Consider the following 21,237-nt stretch of genomic DNA (forward strand, 5'->3'; position numbering starts at 1 on the left):
TATGAGGAAATATCTGTCAGAAAAGAATGAAAAGAGATGGCTGAAATTTGATCTGGAGATTTTTAAAATAATAAAAGGTTGTGATAGATAGTGAGAGACTGCTTCCAGTTGTGGGAAAGAGCAATATTCAAGGCCATGAATAAAATATAGCGACCAATGAATCAAAAAGGGAATTCAGAGGAACCTTGTTTACCCAAAGAGCAGTGGGAATGTAGAAATTTCTGCCAAAGGGAATAATTAAAGTGAATGGCATTGCTGTTTTTAAGGAGCCACCAGCTAACCAAGTGAGGGAGATGGGAATGGAGGGTTAAGCTGATACAGGTAGATGAAGAAGGATGGGAGTAGATTCAAGTGGAGCATAAACTCCAGCATGGACTGATTGGGCTAGTTGACCAGTTTCTGTGTTGCATATACTCTATATCTAAGACATTATACCAACTCAAGAAATGACAAAGTGGTGAGATGGGAGACAGCAGGAATAATGCTCCCACAATGTCAAATACCAGGTTCTTATGGTCAGAGGGAATGAGCTTTATGTTCCTTGATGTGCCTAAAGAATGTTAATGTTATTATGAGTGCGTAAGAAACTTAAGGCGGCAGTAGCTTCCGAATAATACTATAATATGACAGAAATTCGGTTATATCGACACCTATATACTCCCATACCTCTTTACTATATTGAAAAATTAGATACCCAATTGCCCTCAAAAATTACTAAAGAGCTATTGAAAAGGCAAGATTTACACTCCAAGAATACAGGACATGTAAAAAATGACTACTGAATCAAACAGATCAAAATTAACTATTATGTAGTTGAAAAGAAAACGTTTAGAAAGTTGGTAAGAGGGCATCAGTCTCTAAGTGTAATATTTTGTAAATTAATTAAAGAAAAGTTTACAATTACACAATGTTTCTTGCCACTATAGTAATCCAAAAAGATTTTTAAATGATGTAACAAGAACGACATGCCTTGTACTTATATAACACCTTAACAATAATGAAATGTCCCGAGGTTCTTCACAGGAATGTTATGAAATAAATATGACACAGAGCTACATAAAGAGATTGTCAGATGACCAAAAGTTTGGTTAAAAAAGTTATGTTTTAAGGAATGTCTTAAATGAGGTGGAGAGAAAGAGATTTAGGGAGGATATGGCAGAGTATTGTTGAAAATTTGTTTTGGCCTATTTGTCAGCTGCGTAGACATGTAGGGTGTGATTGAACTAAATGGGAACAAAGTCCCATAGTGAGCGCATTTGCCTGTCTGTTTCCCAGCGCTCACAGCGCCGAGAAATATGAGGCTATAAAACGCGAATCGCGTTTGATAAGAGGCCTCAACAGGGAATGTGCGTCCGAGACCGCACATAGCCCGTTTTTGCTCTGAGGAACTCCACTCGCTGGAACGCCTCAGTGGAAATGACATTCCGAACTCCAAGGCCCCTGAAGTGATCCTCAACCACCCCCCCCCCAAGTCCCAATACGCTATTGGAGGGCCCCGGCGCCTGCCCCCACTCCAACACCCACGCAAGGCACTCCTGGCCTGTGCAAAACAATGCCAGCTAGGCATTTCCAACCTGACACCTTGGCAGTGTCAGACTGGCACACAGGTGGCACAGGGTGCCAGGCTGGCAGTACCAGGGTGCCCAGGCAGCACCAGGGTGCCCAGGTAGCACCAGGGTACCATTCTGCCAAAGGGCATTCACCTGGGGGCCTCCAATCTCCTGGGAGGCCCCAATGAGTGCCATTCCATCTGGTTCCCCTTTTTGTGGAGACCAGTATAGAATGACGCTCACCCAAGGTCTCCGAGGCGAGGGAGATAGAACATAGAACAGTACAGCACAGAACAGGCCCTTCGGCCCTCGATGTTGTGCCGAGCAATGATCACCCTACTTAAACCCACGTAACCTGTATACCCGTCACCCAACAATCCCCCCATTAACCTTACACTACGGACAATTTAGCATGGCCAATCCACCTAACCCGCACATCTTTGGACTGTGGGAGGAAACCGGAGCACCCGGAGGAAACCCACGCACACACAGGGAGGACGTGCAGACTCCACACAGACAGTGACCCAGCCGGGAATCGAACCTGGGACCCTGGAGCTGTGAAGCATTGATCACACGCCTCAGGTAACTCAGGAATCTGCACATTAAAGTGAAATTAGTTGTATCGTTCTAAAATGCAAATTTGCTAAAAGGTGATCCTGCCCACGAGGATCTCACGAGGCATTGCGAGCAGGGTAGAGTGAGGTCTCCTTGCTTTTATTGGCCATACTGTGCCACAGAGAGCTGCTTTTCAGGCACAGCATGGCCATTAAATTGCACTAGTAGTTTAAGTTGCTCACGAGACAGGTGATATGCTTACAAGTTTTGAAGCAGTGAATGATTGTTGAAAATGTCAATAAGAAACCTTTGTGTCAAACAATGTCATCTGCCAGTGACATGTCTGTGATGGCAACTTAAGTCTTCAGCTATTTCTGCAATCCCGCCTTAGTGTTAGAAGATAAAAGATCCTGAATCACATTGACAAAGTGGAGGCGCAAATTCTGTTCCCTCTTGTGAGTGAGTCCAGAGCTAGGGGTCATTGTTTTAAGTAATAACTCTTACAACACCAGGTTAAAGTCCAACAGGTTTGTTTCAAATCACTAGCTTTCGGAGCACTGCTCCTTCCTCATTCGCCTGATTTGAAACAAACCTGACGGACTTTAACCTGGTGTTGTAAAACTTCTTACTGTGCTCACCCCGGTGCAACACCGACATCTCCACATCATTGTTTTAAAATTAGTGATCGTCCTTATAGAACAGAGAGAAGTTTTTTCTGAGGGTTGTATGATTTTGGAACTCTGCCTCATATGGCAGTGGAAATGGGGTCACTGAAATTATTAATGCAGATGATGTAGATGGATTCTTCTTGGGCAAGGGAATCAAAGGTTATCGGGATAGATGGGAATGTGGAACTCAAATCAAGCAGATCAGCCATGATTCTATTGAATGGTGTAGCTGGCTCAAGGGGTCAAATGGCCTACTTCTGCTCCTAATTCATATGTTCATAAGGACCTAGTCAATGCAAGTCCCTTCTCTGAACCCCACCTGCTTGTTTGTGAGGAGGGGTGAGGGGCTCTAAAACTGGCTTTACCTAACTAAGGACAAGCCATTTGGTCAATATGTAAACTATAGAATGAAGGATGTTTGGACAATAGCTGTTGGGATTAATGACTGATTTTCCAGCTTGAGGGATGGCAATAACTTTTCAATGGATATAGACTTCTAGGATTTTATCTCAGTGTGAAGCTTCCCAAACACTTCTCAGTGCAACGCTCAGCTGCAGAATACCGCTTTTCCTTATGATCCTGAAGTCACCCCACAAAAGATTTTGGATATGTACCTAAACCGTGCCATGAAGAGAATGTCAGAAATGTTTAGGCCCACTGTGACTAAGTGACTTCCTATCCTGCCCAATATTGTCCCATCCGCATTTGCTGCAACACCACCTTGCTCTGCAAGATGCAATAGTCATGAACACATTGACCTTATGATTGACAAGTACTTGAAGAAACACAAGGAAGTGCATAAAATCATGTCAACATTACTGAAATACAAAAGCTAATACTCATGAAGCTAGTATCACCCAGTATTCAAATGGAAGGATTTGTTGAATGCATGCAGAATAAAGAAACAACACCTCATCCGTGACTCAACAGCAGAAGTCTCTGACTTCGATCTTCTTTGAAGATGGACATCACTTAACCAAATTCACCTGGGACATGGCGGAAGCTGCTACCTGTTTCACAAATCTGAGATAAGTGATGACCTGCCCACTAAGATCTAAAGATTTGTTATTGGAGGCACCTCATTTCTGTAACCTGCATGTCAGAAGACTATTGAATGCACAGCCAAATTAAATATTCCATTGTAAGCCTTTCCTATGATACTGTTATGATCCCAGAATGGAATCCTAACTCATAAGAATGTAGCTTTCACTCTTGGTAGAAAATGTGGATGAACCAAGTCACAGGACTGCCAATTATCTTTTAAAAGAAAAAACAGTAAACATGAAAAATTTGACTATAATGCAATACTCCTTCACTCCTACGTACCTTTACAAATGATTGCAGATTTTAAGAATAACACAGATTACACAGGAGCTTTGACAAAGAGTCATCGGACTCGATACTTTAGCTTCTTTCTCTCCCTACAGATGCTGCCAGGCCTGCTGAGATTTTACAGCATTTTCTCTTTCGTCTCAACACAGGTTACAAAATCTGTCTTATACTGTAATGTTCTCAGTAAATATACAGCCCCTGTAAACCAATAAACTAACTATGGTCAGACACATCCCACTCTGAAATCAAGTGGCAGATGTCACTTAATCAAATTTCTGTGGATTTCTCCTCAACCCCCACCCCACCTCCCAAGATGATTATTACACTGTGAGCCAACTGGTCTCCTTGGACTTTGGTTTTCACATGAGTGTTTCCCAAACTCCACTCTGAAAAAGACACATCTTAGGGGTTTTCTTCCAAGCAATGCTTTCCCCAGCGGTGTTTTCAGCAAGGGTCCAGGTGAGTCGTCATCTTGAACTGCTGCAGCCCATGCATGTAGGTACATAACCATGCTATTAGGAAAGGAATTCCAGGATTTTGGCCCAGTGACAGAAAAGGAATGCTGATATAGTTTCAATTGAGGATGGTCTTTAGTCTGTGTGGGTTGGGTGTATTGCAGGTGATGCTGCTTCTGTTATTTAACATGAAAGTAGTTCCGTGTTGTAACATCGCCAGGTTGGCATCTCATTTTTAAGTATGCCTGATAAGGACAAGGTCAAGTAGGTTTTTTCCCTTTGTTGGTTCCCTTACCACCTGTTGCAGATCCAGTCTCGCAGCTATGTCCTTTACAACACAGCCAGTTTGGTCAGTAGTGGTAGAAAGCCACTTGGTAATGAACTATGAAGTTCCTCACCCAGAATATATTCTGACCCGTTGCCACTCTCAGGGCTTCTTCCATTTAGTTTTCAACATGGAAGAGTACTGATTCATCAGCTGAGGGAGCGTAGTGGGTGATAATCAATCGGAGATTTCTTTGCCCTTGTTTGTCCTAATGTCATTAGACTTCATGAGGTCTGGAGTCTATGTTGAGGTAAATTCCTCCTGACTGTATACCACTGTGCCTTTGCTGGGACTGGATGGTGGTATATGAGACATTAGCTGTAAGGTATGATTCAGTGAGTGGGCCAACTCTTCCAATTCTGGCACCAGCCTCAGATGCTCATAAAGGGCTTTGCAAATGTCATCAGGGCTGTGTGTGCTGTTGTTATTTCCAGTGTCTAAGTCAATGCCAGATGGTCTGTCCTGTTGTTAAAAAATATTTTATTCCTTTCATAGAGTTACAAATCCAGTGTGCCAAGTGGACAGGGCAAGCCCTTAATCCAGTCCCTTGCTTTCTGCAAAAAACAATTTAAATTCAAATTGAATCCAATCCACGGTCCCCACAAGAGAGACATACAAGATCCAAGCTGACAATAACATGCATTACACTTGATCTCATGCTTGATCCTACCTTTGATCTTACCCAGAAGGCTGTGAAGTCTATCCTGTTCTATTACTTTTTCATTCTTCTGTAGTTGTTTCGTACAACTGAGGCTTGCTAGGCCATTTGATTGGACAGTTAAAAGTCAATCATATTGTTGTGAGCCTGGAGCCACGGAGGGCAGACCAGGTAAGGACAGCAGATTTCTTCCTTAAAGGACATTAGTGAACCAGATGGATTTTTAAAACGATCAATAATTTCATGGCACCATTTCAAATAGCTTTTAGTTCCAGATTTTCATTAACCAATTGAATTTAAATTCCACCGGTAACTAGGGTGGGATTTGAGCCCATATCACAAGGGTATTAGCCTGGGTCTCTGGATTACAAGCTCAGTGACATTACAGTACACCACTATCTTCAAAGAAAATAGAATTCCCTTTTTGCGCCCCTGACAAACATTTATCCTGCAACTTACATCACTAAAACTGATTATCTGGTCAGCTATCTCACTACTGTTTTGAGATCTTGCTCTGCATATATTGACTGCTATAGTATCCTACATAAGAACAGTGACTGCATTTCATTAACTGTAACAGGCTTTCTAATGCCCTGAGGACATAAATGTTTTCATGCAAATGTTCGTTGTTTATTGTTTTCCAATACTTGATAAATATCATGGGCTGGATTCTTCGATTTTCATAGAATTTTCATAGAATTTACAGTGCAGAAGGAGGCCATTCAGCCCATCGAATCTGCACCGGCTCTTGGAAAGAGCACCCTACCCAAGGTCAACACCTCCACCCTATCCCCATAACCCAGTAACCCCACCCAACACTAAGGGCAATTTTGGACACTAAGGGCAATTTACCATGTCCAATCCACCTAACCTGCACATCTTTGGACTGTGGGAGGAAACCGGAGCACCCGGAGGAAACCCACGCACACACGGGGAGGATGTGCAGACTCCACACAGACAGTGACCCAAGCCGGAATCGAACCTGGGACCCTGGAGCTGTGAAGCAATTGTGCTATCCACAATGCTACCGTACTGCCCGATTTTGAGGCAATGTCCCCACGCCGGCGTGCGAACGGTGGCATTTTACGACAGAAAAAATGATCCTCCATTTGGCTGAGGATGAGCATCTAGGCAGTGTAGAGGACCCAGCTCTAACTGGCGATAAGGCCGGAGAATTGCCTGCGAAGTAGTGCCCCCTCCTTTGGCCAGCTCACACGCCCCGGATCACCCCCCAACATTGCCCCAGCCTCTGGCAAAGTCTCCCCTGCCTGCAGATCGGCCCTCCCCTGACTGTGGTGGCACTGGATTGAGTCTGCAGCAGCCACGCCGAGTTCCTGACGGATGAGACCACACGCGACCAACATCATCGGGAACTCGACTGGTTGGGGGCGGAGCATCGGGGGGGGGGGGGGGGGGGGGGGGGGGGGTGCGCCTCAGGCAATGTCCTGAGGCTGTGGAGGGAGACCCGGTTCGGTCATGAACGGTGATTCTCCGTAAGAACGCGATTTCAGCATCACCAACCGGAGAGTCCCACCCCTTATGTTTCTTCTTATAATCTTACTTAAAATAAGTAACATTGGGGTGCCTACTATCTAGTGGCAAAAGTATAAACAAAACAAGGCACCCTTGTTAAATCTCAATTTAAGATGCCATATTTTTTTCCGCTAACCCTCAGGTTCTTAAACCAGGTCAGAAGAAAGGTTACCAGAGCCAAAATAAGCAGCTTAACCTTTCAATGTAAATATCCCGATGGCTGACCCAGCTGCCGTTTAAATGAACGCGTGAAAGTCCTGGTATTCAATGGACGGGGTTGCTGCTTATAATTTCCTGCTACAACTAATTGTCAAGCAGATCCCCGAAAGGAGCAGCATTAAATGGTACATCCTTTTATGCCTATCTCCGTATTTCACCTTGCCTAACGTTTCTCATTGATAAGAATACAATGTGTAAAGAGCCTGGGTGTAAACAATTGCTGTCCAGCCCATCAAAGGGAAATCCGTGAAAATGGCAATGACCCTCTTATTTTTATTCCTTTTTAACTCGATTTCATGCAGAGTTAACACCATGAGATGGAAAACTGGAATTCATGAAGTATTAAAAACAATAGTCTGTATGAATCAAGGATACAAAAAATTAAATACAATTGCAAAGCTTTCAATTTTTCTGCTTGTTGATATTTTGAACATTTTAGTGCATTCGTTCAAATGGCAGACTATCTTTAAGAAGGAACTACAATGAATAAATGTGTAATAAATGATGTCAGTTGATTTTTCAGAGTATAAGTCAGAGAACTTTCTACAGCTATGTAATATTTATTTGTTTGAGGCGAACAGTTGCAGGTTTATTCTGTCTATTGGGTTAGTTCAAATAACTCCCTTCAAACATTTGTCATTTAATTGCTCCACTTCTTCTACCTCACTCCTCAGTGGAGACATCTTCTCATTTTGGCAGGTCATGAAGATCTTGCAGCAAATCTGCAGTCCCTGCACTTAATTCACATTTTTAAAGCTGTTGCTCCTACATTATGCCAATGTTATCCTCAAATTGTTGCTGGTGTAATCATAAGGGTTTTTTCTGCAATCCAGAAGAGAGAGCGCTTGCAGGAAACACACTTTGAAAAATCGTAAGCATGAGGCCTGTGATTTTCTGTCCATTTATTTTAACGAATCCTATGATATTCTCTTTGCAAGTACAGTTCTGTGCTCAAAGCTCTGGCTCACAGAATTTTCTCCTTTGAGGTTAGGCATTTCTTTTGGGGTTTTATATGCTAATTATTCTCAGTATGGTTGATCTTCCAATTTTGCATTCCTCACACGTACATTCATCTCCTCGAACAGAAATCATAAATTTGAGTTTGGAGATCAATGGGCAAAGCTATTGCACCACAAGCATAAATCAAAGTGCTGCGATGTCTCTGATAACAGGAATGCTGAGCTTGGTCAGAAAACTTGATGCCTGCAGAAACACACACACACAGATTTGCTTACCAACTTTCAGCTGTGTGCAAAATTTCTATTGATAGAATTGAAATGACAAGCTGGGGTATTAAGTTATGTTTTAGAAACGTAGAGTACTACTATGGATCATGTCAGATCTTTGTTGAGGCGTGTAACATTTTTGGATGCATTACTGATATCTTAATGATGTCTTGCAGTAGGTGATCTTTTGACTTTAAACGACAAGATACCTTGGTAATTTGTAGCAAGCTTAAGGATTGAACAGAAAACTCCTGGGCAGAATTTATCTCAATGGACCTGCACATGGTGCGAAAGTTGGAAACCAGCCCAAAACCTGTTTGGTCTGTCAGAGGTCCTTTCCGTAGCTCTTCACCACAGCCTCAGCAATGGAACCTCGCTTTTGTGCTTCCTGACCAATTTGAGGAAACAGTTGGGATAACTTGCCAAATCTGTCAAAAGGAAGACTTTTAGTTATAGGGACTCTGACAGTGTTCAGAATAGCTGAACTGTACATTGATTCCTGTGATTTCAGCAACCACAGAAATGAAAGCGAGACCTGGAAAGATTGCCCCTAAGTTTATATCTCTGGCATGGAGTTCCTGCTGAGGCACCTGAGGATTGGAGCAAGAGGCCTGCCTCTCCAACCAGGCAGGTGTGAATGGAAGTAAGCGAGGAAGTGGAAAACACGAGTGTTTTCCCTCGAACCTGGAGACTGTGTCTGAAGAGGATCCAGGACTGAGGAAGGCAGGAAAGATGAATAGCATAATACTGTCCGAGGTCAAGTACCACACTGACCTTTCCAGCATTCTGCTGCACCGCCACTCAGACCAATACACCTTTCATTCCTCTCTCTTCAGGCACCTCCTCACATCACCATCTGAACAATCCAAACTATAACTCAATTCTGTACTACCTCACACCCATGCGTCTCAGTCACCCTCCACAAATGTTGTCCTTCCCTCCTCCCGACACAATCCATTTCTTACATTTCTTCTCCTTGAAGAAGGAGGCTGCAGAACTTCAGGGAGAGGCAGAGAGTCTGGGATGCCCTCTAATGATGGCCACTTTGTTATCTACTGGCACTGCATGCCCATTGTCCCACTGGGAAGGAGGTCCTATTCTAGGAAGCTGCAATTATCAACAACGACCTAGTCTGAAAGTCTGAGCCTCCTGAGGGACTGTGGCTCACAGACGTCAGGAACGTTGATTGCCTGCCTGTAGACCATGGTCCAGCCTTCAAGGTGGAACTCTGTGCTCATCCCCTTTGGTCCAATGGAGCAGCATGTGGCTGAAACGAAGGCAGTTGGTGCTGCTTCTGCTGTTGTTCCTGCTGCTACTGGTGCTTTTGGTGTCACTAATATTTCTCTTCTTGTTTCTCATCCAAGCGAGAGCTGCATAACCTGCTGAAGGTTGACAGCAGTGAAGTACAAATCAAGATGAGTGCAGTTCAGGATAGGTGAACTTATTTCCAAGAGGTTAGAAATCACCTATTAGGCAGCAAGTGAACACTTTCAGACATGATGTGAGCAGCTACTGTTCAGGAAGATATTCCGTTTCACTGTTTGGAGGCTTCCAAACTTGGCAGTTTCACTGGACAAGCACTCCGCCATCTGCTCTTGCCTGTTTAATCCTGCCAAGTTCCATATTTCTCAGGAAATCCATGTGGTTGCTGTTAAAGCCAGAATGCTGGGTTAAATTCAGTGAAATATCTTAATGAAGATTTTAATTACTTACCTGTCAATTCCACGGGTGTTGCTCATCATTCTGCAAATCTGCCTGAGTTAAACCTGGAAATAGGCAATATCATGTCAGGTTCCTGATCCAACTCTACTTTTGGGGTGTTTAACTCTCCATACTCACACCCAAAGCTGCAACGTTTTGGAAGTAAAAATTCTTGCATATTATTCTGTTTTAGCTTCTTTTTATATAATGTGCCCTTTCGTAATCTTCAACAGTTTTGGAAGCCAATTTACCAGGCCATGCTTAGACTAACAAACAAACAAATGATTAAACAATAAATGCGTAACAGAGGCATGGCATGGCATTTGTTTGTTTGCCATAATTAATGACCCAATTATGCCTCCTCAGAAGACAAATAAAAGCTCCGCCTCACCGACGCAATGCGGAGAATCCAGCAGTTGTGAAGAAAACGGATCGGCAATGGGCACCGCCCCATTTATAATGCTCCAGACCCCCATTGTGCCCCGTGCCAGTGGGAACGGGTACCATATTCTCCGGACCCACATGATTCTTCGGTCCTCTGGCCTGCGAATCATGCGGGCAAGAATTACTACTGGTCATGACAAATGTGGCCCTGATGCAAAGGACCTCGCGGTGGGCAAAGGGGGTAACTCTTTAAGGAAGTTGTCTCCAAAGTCCATACATGGGCGACCTTCCTCCGCTCCCCCCCCCCCACTACAATGCAAGACCTGAACACCCCACCCCCAAGACAGTCCCCAAAATAAGGAGATCCCCCCACAAAAGGAGACCCCCACCAGAGATCACGTAAATAAAGGGACCCACCAAGAGTGCCCCTACACACGGCCCCAGCGAGCCCCTAAATAAAGTCATTTTCCCCAGAAGAGAGACCCCTGTCAGGTAGCCCCCCAAAGGAGAGACCCCTGTCATGTAGCCCCCAAAAGAGAGACTCCTGTCAGGTAGCCCCCCAAAAGAGAGACCCCTGTCAGGAAGCCCCCCAGAGGAGAGCCCCTGTCAGGAAGCCCCCCAGAGGAGAGCCCCGCCCCTCCAAGAAGAGAGACCCCTGTCTGGAAGCTAGAGAGCAGCCCAGACAAAGACCGTGAAAAATAAAATCACAGCTTTAACACTCACCTGGCAATACACCTTCTAGCTCAGGCACAGGAAGCAGCACCTGTCAAATCTTGTAAAGACAAAACCAGTCAGCTTTCTTTAAATGCCGATGGATTAGGTTTTCTGATTTGTGCTCCCACGGGAGAACATAGGCTCAAAAGTGGTGAATCCAGCCCTAAGTGCGGAGGATCTGTGGCGTTTTATGTCAAAATAATCGGCGCCAACCCCTCACCGATTCTGCGACCCGTGAGGGGCTAGCAGCCACACTGTGTAAAACGCCAGGCTCCCACGATAAAAATGGCTGGAGAACACCCTGGCCACCCACCTCTAGTCCCCCTGACCCTCATGGAAGCCCCCCTATCAAGCAGCATGGCTCCTGACTGACTGTAGCAGCGCTGGTCACAGTCCGCAGCCGCCACGCCAGGTTGCAGACCGCTCAGACCACACGTCAACTGCACAGTTGGGAACTCGGCCCATCGGGGGAGGGCCTTCAGGTGACACGCTAACGCCGTCCCAACAACGTGCGGCACACAACGTGATGACAGCATTTTGGAGGGGGCGGAGGATACAGAACCTGCAGCAAACAGGCGCCTTCCCGATTTTGGCGTCAGAAGGGATTCTCCGCCCGATCGTCAATTACAAAATCGGCATTGGGGAATGGTGAATCCCGCCCATAGTCTCCTAAGCGGAACATTTTGCCCAAAGTCATGTCTGTTAGACTAAAATACAATGCAAGTCAAATGAACATTAGGAGGCTGAAATTCTCAGGTGTTCCACTGGTTTAATGTCTGAACTCTGGCACGTGACACATGGAAATGAAATGGTGGAAACAAATGTTCTCGATGTAATCAGCCGGTTTCTCACTGGTTTTAAGGTGAGAGGCCACGGGAAGCCCTGCAGTAGTTCAATAAATTTTGTAAAGAAATTTGTGCTGACCTCAATAGAGCAGGTCTCTGGCTTATCTTTTCACCTCTGAATTCAGTGGATCAACCAAATCTAATAAAAAAGGCTGAAAAATGCTTTTCACCAGTAATTTAAGAAAGCAATTTCAGATATAGAACATAGAACAGTACAGCACAGAACAGGCCCTTCGGCCCTCGATGTTGTGCCGAGCAATGATAATCCTACTCAAACCCACGTATCCACCCTATACCCGTAACCCAACAACCCCACCCCCCTTAACCTTACTTTTTAGGAAACTACGGGCAATTTAGCATGGCCAATCCACCTAACCCGCACATCTTTGGACTGTGGGAGGAAACCGGAGCACCCGGAGGAAACCCACGCACACACGGGGAGGACGTGCAGACTCCGCACAGACAGTGACCCAGCCGAGAACTGAACCTGGGACCCTGGAGCTGTGAAGCATTTATGCTAACCACCATGCTACCATGCTGCCCTAAATGTTTTTCAGATTCAAAGAAGAGCTGCTAATGAAATGTATTGGCAAGTGAAACAAACAAAATGTATTTGAAATGAGTGGCCTGCTCCCTCCTTCAGCGACATTGTTATTCTGAAGCTCCTCCACCAGGGACTATTGGCACCCTTGGATCGGTTCATGACTCTCGTGTAGATTGTTTGCTATTGCTTTCTGCAGTGTGGCTGACCCTGGAAATGCTCCCACTGTTACCACCTGCCATATTGGAAGCATTTACAGGCTGATTAATCAACCTATTGGGTCACATTATGAACTCAACTTCCATAGCCATCACATCCTGAACTGGAACTTGAACCTCGGGCTTGGATGCTACCATTGCACCATCACGTCACTCCATCCAGTTTGAAGCTATTTACTGTGATTTTGTTTTATTTATGCATCCGCAGCATTAAACAATCCATTCTGTGATAGGTTATAATAGAACTGATTTAGTTTTTTTCACAATTACTTATTTTAGATATTTGTATCTAAATTCAAATTCCTGCAAAATCAGCAGTGTTACATAACACTTTTAGCAAAGAATCACACAGCATCAATGTCAAGAATGTATTAATCAGCAAAGACAGCTGGTATTTCATAGCACTGAGTGCTGCCTGTGAAATGGGACTGCTCATTTCTTGCATTGTTGCATATAGTATGAAGTTGGCTTCATGTTAACATGATTTAGCATCACTAGATACCGCGAACAAACAATGTTTTATGTTAAATGTTTATAATAGCAAGTTCAATTTTAGATGGCATAATGAGATCTAACTTTCAAATAGGCCAATGGCAGATTTTTGTGGTTTGTTTAATATCCATTTAGGATGCTTACTTAATTAACTAGAACATTTGCCAACTGCATAAGCCGTTGACTTAAAAGAATCATAGTGGGTTACGTGACAGTTGCAGAATCCTCCTTACTTCTCGCCCCAGCAACCAGAGAGGTGAAGGCTATGACATCGGCCCCCTTCCCCTCCTGAAGCCCCAGTGCCTCAGACACCCCAAAGATCGCCACCATAGGGTTTGGCATTATCCTGACCCCCGTAAAACTCTCAAACACCGCATCCCAAAACCTACGAAACTTTGCACCCCCCCCAAAACATGTGAATTGGGGGCGGGATTGTCTGATAATGGGGCAAAGTGTTGACATCGTCGTAAACGCCAGAGTGTTTTACAACGGCGTCATCTGGCCACTAGGAGCAGCGATCCTGCACCGCACAGTGGCCAGCACGGCTATTGGGCGCTTCACGCAGCTCCAGCTGCCAATACGGTTAGCGCGGGTCTGCGCATACGCACCACGATCGGCGCATGTCCGCGCATGCGTGCCGCGGGTCTGCGCATGCACATTGATTGCCAACTCCGCGCTGGTCACCCCCCCGGCAATTCTCCGCGCTGAATGCCTGCAGAGTTTGGCCGAGTCCCTCCGGCGCCATTCGCGTGTGGTCCTACCAGGTGGGACCTCGGCGTTCATGCTGCAGGGGCAGTCCTGGTGTGGGGGATGGGGGATCCGACTCCGGGGGGGGGGGGCCTCCACATTGGCCATGTCCGCGATCGGGGCCTACCGATCGGCGGGTGGACTTATCCCGGGGGGGCAGGGGGGGGGCTATGTTCCTCCGCGCCGGACCCCTGTAGTGCTCCGCCATGTTGCCCAGGGGCCGGGGCGGAGAGGGCAACCCACGTGCATGCGCGAACTCGCGCCGGAAGTGGCACGTATGCGTGAACTCGCGCCAGCCATGCTGGTGCCCATATCAGCAACTGGAGCTGCATGAGGCGCTCCAGTGCCGTGCTGGCTCCCTGTGCGGTGCAGGATCGCTGATCCTAGGGGCCAGATGACGCCGTCATAAAACGCTTCAGCGTTTACAGCGGCATCAATATTTAGCCCCAGAAGCGGCGAATCCCACCCCAGGTTTCCAGACAATGTTCGGGGTATTGTAGTTCGACCTGGTGATATTGCAATGACAAGTAAAATAGGTGCAGATTCTCCAAACGCTCAGTTATCCTGGCTGCTTCTGAAGTGAGTTGTCTTGTTAGTGGCAGCCTAAAGGTAAATGTACAGTGGAATCCCTCTGCTACATATTTAGGAAGTGCATGTTCATTAGAAAGTGGGATGTAGGTGGGGTGGATGCACTGCCTGCCTTAGGCCCACAGCATCCTGTGTCAAATTCACCTTTGAAATGAAACATTTGAATGAGCTCCCTTTCCTTGACATACTAGTTAAGAATTGTTCCAGTCTCCCATGAACCTGCCTTCTCTGATTATTATGCATGTTGGGATTCCTACGGTTCCAAGCATTATAAGCTTTAGAAGACCTCATGTTCGCGGAGGGTGGAATGTGGGAAGCCAGCAAGGAGAGCATTGGAATAGTCAAATCTAGAGGTAACAAAGGCATGAATGAAGGTCTCCTCAACAGGTGAGCTGAGACTGCAGCGAATTTGAACGATGTTATAGAGGTGAAAATGATGGTCTGACTGATGGCGCGGAAATGATTTCAGAACCTCATCTCAAGTTTTAAATTATTAAATCATAATTTCAAGATAAATCCTGTACACTATATATTTTGGTCAGACACAGAATGGTATTGATATCATTTGGGGAGATATCAGTCTTTGAGATCTTCTCTTTCATGGAAACTGTTGACTTGGATTTACTTATGGCATTAATTAAAAGATTTTCATATGAGTCTCTTAAAGAAGTGCATTATTGGTAATTTATCTGGGTTGGAAATCTGCTAAGCAATAGAAAATACACTATGATGATGACGGGAACAGATAGCCCGTACTAGACCATTTGAGCCTTCAAAACTGTGTTGTTGTCAGGAGCCAACTCATTTTAATCACACTCCTATCTTTCCTTTAATTGTTAATAGTTCTCTTTTCGAATCAACAACCTATTTCATAAAATAATTTATGGATTCTGCTTTAACAGTGGTTTGAGGCAGCAAATTACACATTTAGCAACTCTCTGCATGAAGAGCTTTCGCTAATCTCCCCTTAATTCTTTTCTGGATTTATCTTCACTCCTATGGCCTCATTTGTATTTGATCAACAATGGAAATAATGTCATCCATGATCTCATCAACTTAAAGGAAATTATCAGGTCACCCTATGTGCATGCTCCATAATCTCCAGTGCCTTTTTCATCCTTCCGAAGTGCCCATAAATGTACACTGTATTCAATCTGTGACCCAAGGTCTTTTACACAAGTTCGCAAAACTCCGAAGTGCTGGAAATTCTCAATGGATCGAGTGGCATCTGATAGAATCATAGAGTTTGCAGTGCAAAAGGAGGCCATTCGGCCCATTGTGTCTGCACCGGCCCTTGGAAAGAGTACCCTACCTATGCCCACACCTCCACTCTATCCCCGTAACCCAGGAACTCCACCTAAATGTTTTGGACACGAAGGGCAATTTAGCATGGCCAATCTGCCTAAATTGCACATCTTTGGACTGTACGAGGAAACCGGAGCACCCAGAGGAAACCCACGCAGAAACAGGGAGAAAGTGAAAACATTGCGCAGACAGTGACCCAAGCCATTCATTTTTGTACTCAACGCTAAGACATCAAAACCCATGTCCGGTCTAGTCTGTCTAACTAACCAGTTCAGTTGCCCAATTAAACTTCGCAGTTGCTCTTTTTCCATCTTTTAAACCATTGTGTCTTTTTGTGAAACCCGGCCACGGCTAATTGCTATTGGGCTGATGCTTTCCAAATAAGATTGCTGACATAAAGTTGCCCCTAACTTAGTCAGTCCGATTTCCAGTCCAATATATTTAAATGCACCGGAAGCCTGACTTCCAACCCTGAATTCTTTCCTCAAACCAGAGATTATAATAGCTTCCAAAACACGAGTCCCACCCCACAAGAAATCATCAACATGCATCATAAAGATGCCAGAAAGATTTCCTTTATAGTGCCAGTAAAACATTGCTGGATCTGCTTTCAACTGTGTGGTAATACCACTGTATATATATGTGTGTGCCTCTATTAGGGGATGTACAATAGTACCTGCTATTACAGGTTTGTCGGTAAGCCCCTGCATAGTTTGTCGGTAAGCCCCTGCCGGCTAGCTCAGTCCACAGGGAGCAGTATAAATATCCATGAGGTCTCCTGAGCTGCCATTTTACAGCTCCACTTGAGGGAATAACATCTCACGGTAATAAAGCCTCTTTTGTACCGTTTCGTGTTTCTGTGTGCAATTGTTAGCGCATCAAACTGGCAACAGCCTAACTTTAACAAAACTGACCTTACCGAAAAATACCAGACACGAGACACATCATTCAATCCATATACATATTTGTTCAACTTCCAGAGTACACCTTCTGTGTTAGCTGCCTCTTTAAGAGGACGGAGAAAAATGTCTCTCTGGAGCTGATGCCCCTGCAAGAAGGCAGCTTTTATATCTATAGATTTGCATTCCCATGCCTTTGTGGCTACTAGAGCCAAGAAGATCTTTAAAATAACCTTTCCTGCCGTAGGTGAATATACCCTTAAATCCTGATCTTCTAAGTTTTCTTCAAATCCCCTTGCCACAAGCCTGGCCTTTGCCTTATAAGTTCCATCCGGAAGAACCTTTTCCGTGCAAATCCATCGGTGGGATAGAGCTCTTTGTCCCCTATCCGGTACTTCTGTGTATACCCCAAATTCACTCCAATTATGCAGTTCTTGCTGTTTGGCATCTTTGATACCTTTTTCATCTAACTTATTGGAAGCCACCGAAATCTCACGTGCATGTGGGCTTCTACTCCTATTAGTATTTGTAGTCTTACTCATGTTCCAAGACCTTAATAAACTACGTCCCCTGTCCCACCTGGTATCTCGTTCTGTACTGCTACTGCCTGATCTTTCCCTTCTGCTGTGGGATGTCCTTTCAATAGTTCTCGACCTTTTCCTGCAGACCTGTTTACTATCCGATGTACTATCAGAACTGGCACTGCATTTCTGCGCCCTCCATTTTTGAACTTTGCTTTCCCAATCCATTGTCTTGACTCCCTCCCTGAATGCTGTACATTCAACCAATGTTTATACTTTCCAGTGGCCTTCCCTGCTCTACTAATAACAGTTGCATCCTTCCAATGACTAGACCCTTCAGGCGAGTATGTCACTTTTGTACCAACTTTTGGCATTTACCCTTTCGGAAAAATGGCCTGTTCTAATTCATCAGAAGTGTTGTGTTCCTCTACAGAAACCCTCTCTATATCAGTTAACTGGTCATCATAGTGCTGTAACACGTGTGTACCAGATGACTATGGTTCCTCGTCATGTCTGTCTGCTCTGTCTAAATTTGAAAATTTGTAATCTGTACCCATTATCCTTGATGAATGTACCCTAACAGTTTGATTACCATGTTGCAAAATAATTGTTTTTCCATCAATGCTCATGATCTTCCCAGGGCCTTTCCATTCATTAGAATTGTCTCTCTTATAGTATACCATGCCTCCTTGCTGAAAAATGGCATCTGATGTCCGTACATTATGTCTTAAAGCTCTGCGAATTCTTTCAGAGACTTCTGCTTCCAAAACGGCTTTCCTACTGCTATGTAATGCATTTAAACGGTCAGCAAAAGCAGAGCTAATTGTAGTCCCTTCACAAGCTGGAGGCTAGTCATCGAAGATGGACGGAATTTTAGGTTTCTACTAAACACTAATTGATAAGGACTATAGCCCCCAACCATCTGCAATGAATTATTTGCATGTACCACCCATGCTAAAGCTGAATTTAACTTGCAGTTTGGTCTATCCGCCAAAATTTTCCAGAGCATGTCATCTATTACCGCGTGATTTCTTTCACACACACCATTACTAAATGGCTTTCCGCAGCCGTATTCATAACTGTGGTATTCACATTTTCACACATATCCCTAAACTCATCATTAGCAAATTCTCCACCATTGTACGTAAGGAATTTTGCCGGTGGGCCCATTCCTGTCCCTATCCATTTTTCATGATTTGATCCAGAATTACACTCTTTTCGTTACTTTGTACAATCGTTGATTGACTGAATCTGGTTACTAAATCTACAAAATAAATATATTATTGGCTTTCTCCCAGATCTTAAGGTCCATGACCACAATGTCGTTAAAATCCTTGGCCAAAGGTAAGGTTACTATTGGTCGTGCTGGTGTCCTTCTGTACTTCCTACAAACTTCACAGTGATCACTAACCTGTTCTATCAGTTTAGTATAGACTTCATCCCTTACCCCTGCATCCTTTAATAAATTTTTCAGCCTCCGAGGAGACGGATGCGCAAATTGCCTGTGCAGTTTTAATACAACAAGCTTTTTATCAGCTTAAGTCCCATTTTCAACTGCCATTAACACATACTTAACAACTGTACTTGAAATATTATTTGTCAGTAATGGAATACAATAGTGTCCTGACTGTGTAAATTGTAAGTCCACCGTCTTTCCAAAACCTGTTGCCTTATCCTGTTCCATATCCAGTTCCATGTGTGCTTTCTTCATCGATGGTCTGCTCAGAAGCAAAGGTATCTCACTTGATACAACATCTGTGCTAATGAAATGATTCACTCCGGCAATATTGTAAGGGATCACCACTCTTTTCAGTAACTTCAGAGTATTATCATCCCAAACTTGTGGAACATTCAAATTCCTTAACCTTATTACGATTTTCAGCATTCAAGGAGTCCAGGTAACATTTTAAACAGTCAATTCCACACACAGTAGATGTGCAGCCATTGTCCAATATAGTACAATTGAAGGATTCTGCAACCAACACCCTCATTATCAGAGTAAAACTGCTTGTTTATAGGACAATGCCTTCTTTTTGGTCACTATCTTTTTCCTCTTCTGACTCTTCCGTGTCATGTGTCGCTTAAAATACTCTATTAAAACGTGTTGGACAGTTGAAAGCATAATGGTATTGAGAGTCACATTGATTTATCATGCCCGGTGCATTTCTGGGGTTCATCTTCGTATTGTAGGTTCTAACTGGGTTTCTGTCTTCATAATTTTGCGGTCTCGATCTCTTTCTGTAGTCCTGGAACCTGTTTGTAGCCGTACAATTTTGCCATCCTGTTAGTAGTGTATCTTCCATATTCTGTTTTATTGCAGACTGATCTATTTGAGTCATCAGAGCAATTGCAATCAAATGTTTCCGCAGAAACATTTTTTTAAAGCTTCTGTCATCTGATTGAATAAAGTATCCTTGTCCGCAAACCGAACTCCTGTCAAAATCAGAAGCCTATCGATATTGCTCACTCTAGCACAGTCAAGTAATTTAAAGGCCAACACAGACTGTGGAAATTCCAGGTTGTGTTTCTGCAGCCTTTTATATAGTCTGCCAAATTCCATTATATAGTCTTCCATGGAAAATTCCTCTATTTTCCCGAACCTATCAAAGTCCGACCATGCTTCATACGCACTGAACAAGTCATCCTTCTTATAAATCTTATCCATACAACGGAATAGAGTCTGCAGACCTTCTTCTGAGTCCAACTCTTTCAATTCCAGCTCAGAAAACACTTTGCTCCGGATTTTACTGTCATAAGGTAGATAAAGAGCCAATGTCATACCTTTATTTCTTTTTCCCAAGGCAGTTACCTTAGTCCACATAACTACTGCACTTCTCCATTGGTCGTACGATCCCCTTTCAGAAAGTAAAGGGGGATAGTCTATCCAGCCTTCTTTACCCTAGGTTCAGCCAAATATCTTTGGGTTTTTTTTTTCTCACTCAGTCCTTGGTTTCATCTGGAAAAGTTGTATCTTTCAAATATTCACATTTGCACAGGAACCATCCTCTGCTACCATTTGTTATACGTTTAGCTGCTGTTGTATAAAGAGTCAAAGGTTCTGCTCCTTTTCCACAAACACCTTTAATTTACTTCAACAGACTCTGCACAAAACTCGTCACATCACCTGACACAAAGGCCACCTGAAGCCCCTTTACATATCAGTGTCAATTATTGGATACTTAACGTAAATGAGACAACTAATTGGAATATCTCTTAACCCATTACTTAACACTTCAACCTGATTTGGAAAATTATTGCTGGGTCACAATCCTGGACCTCCCTCATATGCCTGTTTTCTCCAAATGGCAGCTCGTGCTAGATCAAATCTGAGATTGCTAGATATTTTTTGTCCAAAGATACCAGGGATATGGAGAAAAGACAGGCATAAATGGAGTTAGGTCAGAGATAAGTCATGAACTCATTGAATGGAAGAATAGACCTGAGATGCCAAATGGCCTCTTCATGCTCCTATGTGTATTAGTTTATGTCAGTTGTTCCCAAACTTTAACATCCCATGAAATCCTTTTGTGAAAATGCCAAATTTCACATACCCCCTCCTAAAAATAAATATTTTCTCGGGATTACTGCAGAACAAGAAATGATGCAAAGAAAAAAGTTCTGAAACATATTTCCACCTCAGGTTTCCAGAAAAACATACCACGAGACTCTTTGAAACTAAGTTCTGCATATGTACATTTTCCTTGGAGCCCATGGTCAGCCTGTACAAAGAAAATCTCACAAACTTTAATTGTTAGCCAAAT

The 21,237-nt window shown here is 43.9% G+C and overlaps 1 protein-coding gene across 4 annotated transcripts in view; it reads left to right on the plus strand.

Moving 5' to 3' along the window:
- The window catches only part of adcy2a (adenylate cyclase 2a), an 840,666-nt gene that overhangs the window by 497,608 nt on the left and 321,821 nt on the right, over positions 1-21,237 (plus strand). The window lies entirely within an intron of this gene.

Source organism: Scyliorhinus canicula, chromosome 5, assembly GCF_902713615.1.
Source record: "Scyliorhinus canicula chromosome 5, sScyCan1.1, whole genome shotgun sequence".
Taxonomy (NCBI): Eukaryota; Metazoa; Chordata; class Chondrichthyes; order Carcharhiniformes; family Scyliorhinidae; genus Scyliorhinus; species Scyliorhinus canicula.